The sequence below is a fragment of the Ovis canadensis genome, chromosome 8, assembly GCF_042477335.2.
Source record: "Ovis canadensis isolate MfBH-ARS-UI-01 breed Bighorn chromosome 8, ARS-UI_OviCan_v2, whole genome shotgun sequence".
NCBI lineage: Eukaryota > Metazoa > Chordata > Mammalia > Artiodactyla > Bovidae > Ovis > Ovis canadensis.
In genome coordinates this window covers 26,825,986-26,837,309 of record NC_091252.1, presented here as the reverse complement: position 1 = coordinate 26,837,309, position 11,324 = coordinate 26,825,986, and the positions used below count along the sequence as shown (strand labels likewise).

The 11,324-nt window shown below is 37.0% G+C and overlaps 1 non-coding gene across 1 annotated transcript; it reads right to left on the bottom strand.

Moving 5' to 3' along the window:
- Positions 1 to 10,312: 10,312 nt before the first annotated feature.
- On the bottom strand, positions 10,313 to 10,384 carry TRNAC-ACA (transfer RNA cysteine (anticodon ACA)). Its single transcript has one exon. It is a non-coding gene; the product is annotated as a tRNA-Cys (tRNA).
- Positions 10,385 to 11,324: the final 940 nt, after the last annotated feature.

Here is an 11,324-nt window from a genome sequence, read left to right as displayed (position 1 = left end):
TATTATATTATATCTTTCTCTTATATATTTTAATGATAAATTGTACTTCTCCTTCAACATAAAAAGCACAGTTATAATTTTAAAGTACTTTGTGAAATTAGTTTTTTCATCTCATTCTTACTTGCAAAAACCCAGATTTCATAGGGGTGAGTCCTATGTTTCTCTTATTCTAATACATTGCTGCATAAAGTAAGCACTCAGATATTTGTTGAATGAAAGAATTAGTCATGAATTTCAAGTTTCTGATATTTAGTTAAAACTAGAAATAATGTCTTATGGCTCCAAGAAATGGCTTTTAGGGAAGGCAAGATCAAGATGGCAGTGTAGGAAGACCCTGAGCTCAGCTCCTCCCACAAACACACCAAAACTACAACTACACATAGACCAACTCTCTCTGAGAATGGCCTGAGGACTGACAGAAAGGCTTTTCTACATTCAAGAATGCTCAGCATCACTCATTATTAGAGAAATGCAAATCAAAACCACAATGAGGTACCACTTCACACCTGTCAGAATGGCTGCGATCCAAAAGTCTGTAAGCAATAAATGCTGGAGAGGGTGTGGAGAAAAGGGAACCCTCTTGCACTGTTGGGGGGAATGCAAACTAGTACAGCCACTATGGAGAACAGTCTGGAGATTCCTTAAAAAACTGCAAATAGAACTGCCTTATGACCCAGCAATCCCACTGCTGGGCATACACACTGAGGAAACCAGAATTGAAAAAGACATGTGTACCCCAGTGTTCATTGCAGCACTGTTTATAATAGCCAGGACATGGAAGCAACCTAGATGTCCATCAGCAGATGAATGGATAAGAAAGCTGTGGTACATATACACAGTGGAGTATTACTCAGCCATTAAAAAGAATACATTTGAATCAGTTCTAATGAGATGGATGAAACTGGAGCCTATTGTACAGAGTGAAGTAAGTCAGAAAGAAAAACACCAATACAGTATACTAACACATAATATACGGAATTTAGAAGGATGGTAATGATGACCCTGTATGCGAGACAGCAAAAGAGACGCAGATGTGTAGAGCGGATTTTGGACTGTGAGGGAGAGGGAGAGGGTGGGATGATTTGGGAGAATGGCATTGAAACATGTATAATATCATATAAGAAATGAATCACCAGTCTATGTTTGATGCAGGATACAGGATGCTTGGGGCTAGTGCACGGGGATGACCCAGAGAGATGATATGGGGAGGGAGGTGGGAGGGGGGTTCATGTTTGGGAACTCATGTGCACCCGTGGTGGATTCATGTCAATGTATGGCAAAACCAATACAGTATTGTAAAGTAAAATAAAAGTAAAATAAAGTAAAAATAAAATTAAAAAAAAAAAAAAAAGAATGCAACTGAGACTGATAGAAGGAGAAGAGAAGCAATCCAGCTGGGATCCACAGGAACCACCACCACCCTGCAGGTAACCCAGAGGAGGAGAGACATATCCCAGACTTGGCAACCACCCTAAGGAACAAAGGGTTCTAGCCCCACGTTGGGCACTTTGGCCTAGGGTCTGGACTCAGGAACCTGAGAGCACTGGCCTGGTTTTGAAAACCAGTGGGACTTAGCAGAGGACTAAAGGGAACTGAAGCTCTGCTGTTATAGGCATGAATGTAGACTTGCTCATTCTTAGTCCCAGCACAGAGGCAGAAGACTGAATGGAAAGTGCCTGGTGCTCTGGCTGACCAGCTCTGTCTTTCCCAGCACACCGCCTAGACCACACAGGGCTGAAGCTCCAGTCCCTCCAGCTCCAACCCCACCACAAGCCAAAGCAGTGACTACTATTGCACTACGGTAAAAGCTGCAGCTTGTATTTGGCTGTAGCTCCAGCCTCATCCCCCACCAAAGCCATGACCACCAGCACACTCAAGGAGAAGCTCTGGCCCCGCTCACTTAAGACCCAGCTCCCCAGTCAAAGTCAATGCTCACATTCTGACCGAATAGGAATGCTCCCACACGGAGATACACCTTCAGGACTGGGATAGGTAACTATTTCACCTAATTTCCTATTAACAAACAGAGAATATAAAACAAAATGAGAAGACAGAGGAATATATTTCAAACCAAAGAACAAGATAAAACCCAGGATAAAATCCTAGTGAAATGAAAATAAGTAAGTTACCTAAAAAAGAGCTCAAAACAATTGTCATAAAAATGCTCCCTGAACTTGGGAAAAGAATAAAGGATCATTGGTAAGAGGTTCAGTGAAGAGTTATAAATATAAAAAGAACCAGTCAGAGCTGGATAATATAACAACTGAAATAAAATATGCACTAGAAGAAATTAACAGCAGACTAGGTGGTACAAACGAATGCATAAGCAAACTGGAGGGCAGAAGAGTGGAATCCTTCCAATAAGAACGGCAAAAAGGGGGAAAAAAAGGAACTCAAGCACTGTTGGTGTGATTGTGAGTTGCTACAGTCACTAAGGAAAACTACTTGGAGGTTCCTTAAAAAATCAGCACTAGAACTATCATATGAATCAGCAGTTCTGTTAGGGACCAAACGACGGTCTCTAGGACCTGAGTCATGTTTACCAGAAAGAGACAGGATATGCGCTCATCCTGCCTGGCCAATCATGTAACGCCAGCTACTCCTGTAACTGAGACAAAGAACTGCCTGTATATAAGCCGCCATACTCCTTTGTTCGCGGCTCTTGTCAGATTCCCTTGTGTGGGATGAGACTTGGGCCCTAGCGCGCTAGGAATAAACAAACTCCCTTCTTGCGTTTGCAATACTGTGGTGGACTTGCTCTCTCGGTCGGTTCGGAGATACAGGCTCGGAGCATAACAAGTTCCACTTCTGAGCATTTATTCAAAGAAAGCAAAAACACTAATTAGAAAAGATATATGTATCCCTATGTTCATAGCAGCATTTTTTACAGTAGTCAAGATATGGAAGCAACCTAACTGCTCATCAATCAATGAATGGATGAAGAAGAAGTGGTATATATATATATATATATATATATATATATATATATGCAGTGAAATATTACTCAGCCATTAAAAAGAATGATATTTAGCCAGTTGTGACAACATGGATGGACTTTGAGGTTATTATGCCTAGTGAAATGTCATACAAAGAAAGATAAATTCTGTATGTTTTCACTTTTATGTGGAATCTAAAAAACAAAGCAAATAGAACAGAACAGAAACAGACTAACAGGTATAGAGAACAAACTAGTGATTACCTCAAGAGAGTGGAATTGAGGGAAGGTGAAATAGGTGAAGGGGATTAAAAGGTAAAAGCTGTCAATTACAAAATAAATAAGTCATAAGGATCTAGTATACAGCACCGAGAAAATAGTTAATAGTTTATAATAACTTTATATATTAACCTAAAAAGTATTGAATTAGTATGTTATACACCTGAAATTAATATAGTACTGTAAATCAGCTATACATCAGTAAATTTTTCAAAAGAAAGAAAAAGAAATGGCTTTCAGAAAATGTGATTCATGGCTTTAAAAAAAATTCATTTGAAACACATAATCCTATTTCAGCTGTGTTATTGAACATAATGCTGGCAAAGATAGAGAAATGGATACTTTTTCTGCTTCATTAAACATTTCTATAAATGATACAAACTAACTACCATGATAGTTTCTCTGATTTTAAACAATGTAAAAAATGGTTTGGTGACTATTCTGTCACAGAATAAAGTTGTTCCATTAAGCATCTCACTATAAAATGATTCTGTGGCACTAATCACATCCCAAGAGATGGTTCTATAAAGAAACTTCACTAAATCAGCAGAAAGCAGATGCTTCTCTTGCCCTTACAGGTCAGAATTGCAAAGGCATTCATTTATATAAATTTTGCATCACTTTATGTTCATTCCATCCACAACAGTGTAAAACTAATTAAGGGGCAAGTCCCTGGAGCTCATTAGCTTTCATCTTCCCTTTAGGGTCAATTACATAAAGAAAATAAGTGCCTATAAGTAAGTGCTTTTGGCTCATCTCGTCTCTCTTTTTGTCTTGGTAAACATGAATATTTACTTGGACTTGTCAACTTTTGAACAAGGTTGTCCTGCTTCCAAAAATATTTATTTGGATTCTGGCCCACTGACAAAAAAAGAAAAGATGTCAGAAACCAACCTAGATAATACAGCTATGCCAAAACTTATCTGACTGTCAGAAGGCAGCCCATGGCGGCTCAGATCCACAAAACATTTCTCTGTTTCTTTAAGCTCAAATGGTGCTGGAATAATTCCTAATATTTTGGGGTCTGAAGAGCTTAATGTTCTAATTTTATTAAAATATATTAACAGGACTATCCTTTCTTATCAATACCAGTTAATCAAGACAAAGAGAGGTATTGATCACAAGCAGTTATCTCAGTTAAAGCAATCAATATTCCTACATAATTTAAAACAAAACTAAGGGTCATCCAAGATATTTAAGTTGGAGAAGGAAATGGCACCCCAATTCAGTATTCTTGCCTGGAAAATCCCATGGACAGAGGAGCCTGGAGGGCTGCAATCCATGGGAAGTCAGACACAACTGAGTGACTGAGCAGAAGATATTTAAGTAGATTTGCTTGAAGGGCAATGGGAGCACGGACGATTTTTTTTTTCCTTGACAATTCTAATAAAGCCTTCAAAAGCAATGCAAACCAAACCATCAGTTGCTTCTTTTTGTTTAATACACAGTTAAAGCCTTCACTAGCCTCTGCTGTGAATGATTTGACAAAATACGACTCGGTTTGAACCATATTACATGGCATATTAGGCAGAAAATGCCAAGAGCAGAAGGCAATCATCAGATGTGGGATCCGTGAAGCAAATTTACTGAAACTGTTGGTAAATTTACTAGATCATTGCTTTTGGAATTCCATATAAATCATGCAGGTCACTGTATTTAGAAAAAGTACATACTGCCTAAATGCAATGTCCAAAAATGACAACAGAATGTTCCCTGATACTACTTTAGTTGAGAATGACCTGCCTTTGGTTTGGCACTTCCTACAGATCCAGACAAATATGCTTCAAATCCTTATTCAAATAAAGAGTATGAGATCGCTTTTCAAAACCAATAACAGAAAATTGCTTTTGGAAAGCTAAATAGAGAATACACCTTCACTTGAGTACTTCAGCACATAGCCACCACAGATGGTAGTCCGACGTCTAATTTTAGCCAGCTCTCCTGCCAAATGGCAAATACTCAATAACAGAGGATTGCTGCCATCTACAGGCTTCATGAAACTTTATCCTAAATATTTAAAATTTTTTCTGAAATTATGGACAAAAAGCCCCTATTTTAAACAGATTCAATGTATTAGCCTGCATTCCCAAAAAATAATACATAAGAAAGCACCCTGTTCATTAAAATCTTTCAAATGATCTCTGAGATTTCTTCCTATCAGTTGGACTTGATCTTTCATACCCAGATAAATGTATCTAGGTATGAAATAGATTTAAATGTATCTGGGTATGAAATATATTTAAAAGCAAATATTTTAAAAACTAGAATAATTTTAGTAAATTAGCTTTCTTGTAACAAGTAATACATAATAGTAGTAGTTATCTTATGACCTTATCTATATTTTCACAGTGGTCTTCATCATCATGTAATTAATGTTTCCCTCTTATAACCTCTTAGTTAGTAACATATAAATTACTATTAAATGCCATGAGGTAAAATGATTGACTGCTGAGAATCTGAATTGAGAAGACTCATCTTCAAACTCTGGCTCTACAGCTTATCAGTGGTATGACACTGACAAGCAACTTGGCAACTCTGTGTCTCAGTGTCTTAATTATGAAAGTGGAAAAAAATATCTGTTCCATAAGGCATTGTGAGATTTAAATTTAAAAATTTGTTAAGGACACTAACAACAGTCACTGACATTTAGCTCTTTAAATGTTAACCTTATCATAATAAATGCTATTGTTATCAGAATTAAAGTCACATCTTAAAAGGTAAGGAATGGGATTTTGTTATCTTATTATCTCTATGTGTGTATGTAAATTTATGTATTCACACACAAACATGCACACACACAAAAAAACACACATACATATGGAGGTGTTACCTACATTCCCATATGTCAACATAGTAGGTAAAGCCCAAGTATTTATTCCAGGTGTTCTCAAACCTGGTTGAGCACTGTAATATCTTTGGGAAATCTTAAAAACTGTGGATGCCCAGCTTCACTCCAAGATTCTGATTGTTCATAGGCCATTTTTTTCAAAGCATCCCAAGTGATTCTAACATATGGTCAAAGTTGAGAACCAGTATTATATATACATTCAGTTTTATAACTTCATTATATTAAAAAAATTAAATTATAGATTCTTTCAAATATGCACATGTCAAAAACATGATATTCATCACTGTGTAGCTAATTTTATGATGTCATATGTATTGTTTTTCAATTATGTCTCTATTGAAAGCATTTATAAAATAAACCATATTCCTAGTTGTTAGCACATTTTGACAATGGATAGGAAAAAATCATATTTGTTTTTACCTATCAGCAACACCACTAGTGAGGATTCTATCATTAAAGCATACCTGCTTATTTGGTTGAAGCATTTTAGCTTGTTAATTTGTAGTTTAAAATTTGGGGGGATTCCTATAAGCCTGATTCTTTAGCAAGTTACCCTAGCCAAATTGAAGTAAAGGCTAAAGGCTAATTCCATATTTGTAATCTGAAAACAAATGAGACAAGAAAAGTAAAAAGGAAGAAGTCTATAGAGGCGAGCATTTTACATTCTGCGAGTACATTCTGAATTTTTAAACCACAACTTAATATTTACAGAGCCTGGGTCATATCTGGATTCAGATGTACATTCAGATAGAAAGTTTTTATGATTCTAACTGCATATCTGAGTTAGTCCTAACAATTTCAGCATAGTTAAAATGATACTCTTGATTATAGTATGAATATGAACACAAGGTACCAAATTACAATCTTTCAGTAGCAACCTTCATCTTAAAATGGACATTTTTCACAAATGATACACTGTTTTCCTAGCAATGCTTACCTAACAAGTACTGAGTTACTTTTTAGAGTGTAAACAGACGCTTTTCCACTTCTTCCTGGAGTATACATCTTCACATGGTCAGTGTAGTTGACATATAATTCAGGCATTAAAATTATAAAAATGAAACTATTTCACCCAAAGTAGCAAATTAAACAGCTGAGGGAAGGAAGTAGACTTCTCAGATATAAGTAACCTTTAGATTGTTTAGGGTAAAGCATGGCATAATTATATTTTGTGTGAATTTATTACTGAATATGCTGTAATAGCCTACATGGGAAAAGAACCTAAAAAAGAGTAGATATATGTCTGTATAACAGATTTACTTTGCTGCACACAGGAAACTGACACAACATTGTCAATCAACTATACTTCTATTTAAAAATGTTTTTTGAAGTTAGTAAAAAAAACAAACAACTGGTTGCCACACACTTCTCATAAACACTTAGGCTCTGGAGTTAAGAAACCTGAAACCACATCTCAACAGTTCAAGTTACTTAACTTTTCCATGCTTCAGTTTCCATGTCTATAAAGTGAGGATAATGATAGTGCTGACCTCACAGAATTGTCGAGAATATTAAATGAAATTATACATGTGTTAAGTACATGTTAGTGTTGAGTACATAGCAAGCATTCAGTAAAGTTTGTTATTATTATGACAGAGAATGAGATGATTGGATGGCATCCCTGACTCAATGGACATGAGTTTGAGCAAACTCCAGGAGACAGTAAAGGACAGGGGTCGCAGAGAGTCAGATACAACTTAGTGGCTCAATGATAACAAATACATGTGACATATGTAGATTAGTATCCAGTACATAGCAAGCACTCAGTGAGGTCTGCTGTTATTATGCCACATGATGAAGGGTTAAGGAGTACCCTAACAGTGAAGAAGAAAGGCATTGAGACCTAGGGAAAGCTGAGACAGGTAGAAGCTCAGTGATCTAAAGGTCACAAGACTATTTGAGCGGATCCAAGTCATATTCAAAGTTATGTTGGCCTCCAGTCCAACAGTATAACACATTATAATACAGTATAATACTTTTACAGTATAATTCATTATTTCTGGCAGAGACTGCTAACCGTCCTCTTTGCTTTAGTAATAGAATTTCTGCACTTCCTCCTGGCACAGGGTCACACAACAGACTACTTTTTACATTCTTCCTTTTAAATAGGTGTCTCCATATGTCTCTATCCTCAGCAGTGGGATATGGAGAGAACTGAAATGTGCTACTTCTGGGCCAGTCTTCTAAAAGGAAGATGTTTGATCCCTATTTTCTCCTTCCCTTATCCTAAAGGCTAGAACATGGGAAAGGTGCTAGTGAAGCAGCTCCAGCCTTTCAAGAGAAGACTTCATCTGGGTGGACAAGAAAAGGAAAGGAAATCAGATTCCTGGATGACATCATTGAACAGGGCTGACCACTGCCTTGGACCACCCATCCACCTCTGGATTATCGCATGTCAAGAGAATCAGCTTCTATTTTGTGTAAGACACTTGATCCACCTTCTGTATACTTACACTATTTCATAAATAACTTAACTGGAAGGGGAAAAGGGAATATAAAGCAAAAATAGAGGAACCTTGAGGCTTCACATTGATAAATCTAATCACTACTCTAAGAAAACATTGAAAATCTCTTTCTTGAAGAGTATTCAAAATAATGATAATAACTTTAATTGCAAACACACTATGTTCCAGGCACTAACTTTTTTGCATACATTGTCCCACTAAGCTCTACTGTATTTCTATGAGGATGGTCCTAATACATCCTCATTTTCAGGTAAGAAAGGTGAGTCAGTGATATTAACTAAATTGCCCAAGGTCACATGAGTAGAAAGTGAGAGTTGAGATTTTTAACCAAGGTTGGCTTAATTCTAAAACCCCAGATTTTCCTTACTCTAAATCCTGCCTCCCATGGAGAAATAGTAAACAATTTAGTAATTTTGAAGGTAGCTAAGGTACTAAGACTCTCTAGCACAGGTGCTTTTCTATTACACTATTGCCAAGCAGTTGTGATTTTTTTTTTCCTACTGGGAAGCATACTTTACATAATTACCTTTTCTTTTACCTAAATTTTATGGGTGTTTGGACATTGTTTTAATTGGAAGTGTAAATTTGAGCTGTGCACACACAGACACAAACACATCAAACTTTTCAAGTTAACAATGAAATCAGCTAGCTCAAAGTGAGTGAACAGTTGTATAGGATTTGGAACCTGTTGATAATTGGCTTCTTGTTCAAAGGAGCCAATATTAAGCCAATTATAATTTCAAATTATTATATTTTCTTCAAACAGACATTCTTTAACGAAACAGCTACTAAAGATTATTTCTGGAAACTGAAGACTGTCTCCTGATTACATGTTTTCTGACCTCTGGATGAGAGTTCTCAAAAAAAAAACAGGTTGTAGATTTGTTTAAAAACTACCCAGAAATTGCAGTCCTTTTTCTAAGGTATATCATTTTCATCAAGTATAATATATATAGTTGGCCATGAGTAAATACCACTAATTTGAGATTTGATTTTTAGACTAGCAGTCAGTTCAGGAAAGAATGGCAAAACCGATCTGTGAATATGCTGTTGACATTTGGGCCACTCTTTAGGAACATAAAAATACTTTCACTAAAACTGTAACATCAAAACCATGTTATATGTTCCAAGCAAGCTGTAAATTTAGTGTTCAGTACTAAATTTAATGGAACTCAAATCAAGACCCATTGAAATAGGTATTTAAATACAGATAATTTCAGATTTACAATCAGATCTTGTGAGTAAGTTAGTCACTTGGTCATGTCCCACTCTTTGTGACCCCATGGACTATAGCCCTCCAGGCTCCACTGTCCATGGGATTTCCCAGGCAAGAATACTAGGGTGGGTTGCCCTTTCAGATCTTAGTTCTTGCCATAGGCTGAATTTTTTGGTCCCTGAAATTCTTATGATGAAATCTAATCCTTAAGAAGTGAGGTCTTTGGGAGGTGATGAGGTCATGAGGGCAGAGCCCTCTGAAATTGGATTAACATCCTTATAAAAAGACCACAGTGAGCTCCACTGAGCTTTCTACCATGTGAGGACACAAAAAGAAGATGACCATCTATGAACCAGGAGGTCAAAACACAGATCCTGTCATCATGGAGCTCTCAATCCATGGGTGGGACAGGGTGGAGGGGGCAAGGGTAGTTTATTTCTCATCAGAGCACCATGAATAATGTTAAATCACAGCTATGGTAGGTTTTATGGACTACCAGACCCCTCTGTCCATGGGATTTTCCAGGCAATAGTACTGGAGTGGATTGCCATTTCCTTCTCCAGGGGATCTTCCCAACCCAGGGCTCGAACCTGGGTCTCCCGCATTGTAGACGGATGCTTTACCGTCTGAGCCACCAGGGAAGTCCAATGAAAAGATTAGATTGTTACAATAGAACAAACAGGAGGAAGAAATGTTTAAGTTATGTGTACTAAAACATTAGGGCTCAGTTAGTAAAGAATCTGCCTGCAATACAGGAGACCCGGTTCAATTCCTGGGTCGGGAAGATCCCCTGGAGAAGGGAAAGGCTACCCACTCCAGTATTCTGGCTTGGAGAATTCCATGGACTGTATAGTCCATTGGGTTGTAAAGAGTCGGTCACAACTGAGCGACTTTCACTTCACTTCACTTCACTTCACTGAAAGAATAAAGAAGCTACCAGAGAAGAAGATGCAAGTAGTTGTAACTATATGGGAAAAGGAAAGAGCATTCAAGAAATTAAAAGGAAGACAGTGTGGAGTTTGGAGCAAGATGAGATTGGGGTAGAACTGGCAGGGCTTTATACATTATCTTAACGATTGGCAGGGCTTTATACACTATGTTAATGATTTTGGTCACTGTCTTAGGAACAATAGGAAGACAGCTGAATGAAAAGGGGACAGAAATTCCATGCCCTCCACATCCCAAGGAAAGAGAAGTCATGTCAAATGCAAAGAAAAACAGACAAAAAATTATCTTGATGACTTTTTGACTATTTAGGGATTTTTTAAAAGATAATTGTGACTATATATTATTTCACCTTGAGGGTTAACTTTAGAACTAATATCATCATCTCTCATCACCACCACTGCCTCTTCCCATTAATATGTCTGCCATTAGGTGTGTAATCTAGAGGTACATGAAGGCAAGACATCTGATCAAGTTATAAGGGAAGTTTAGGGGTATTAAATTATTATATTAAATTGTACTTTGTCATCAGCTGTTGTTGTGTTTCTTTTTACACAGCTGTCTTAGAATAAACTTCTTTTTAAAATTCTCACTAATTTACCATGGATCCTCAAAATCTGAATTAAGTACTTGTGA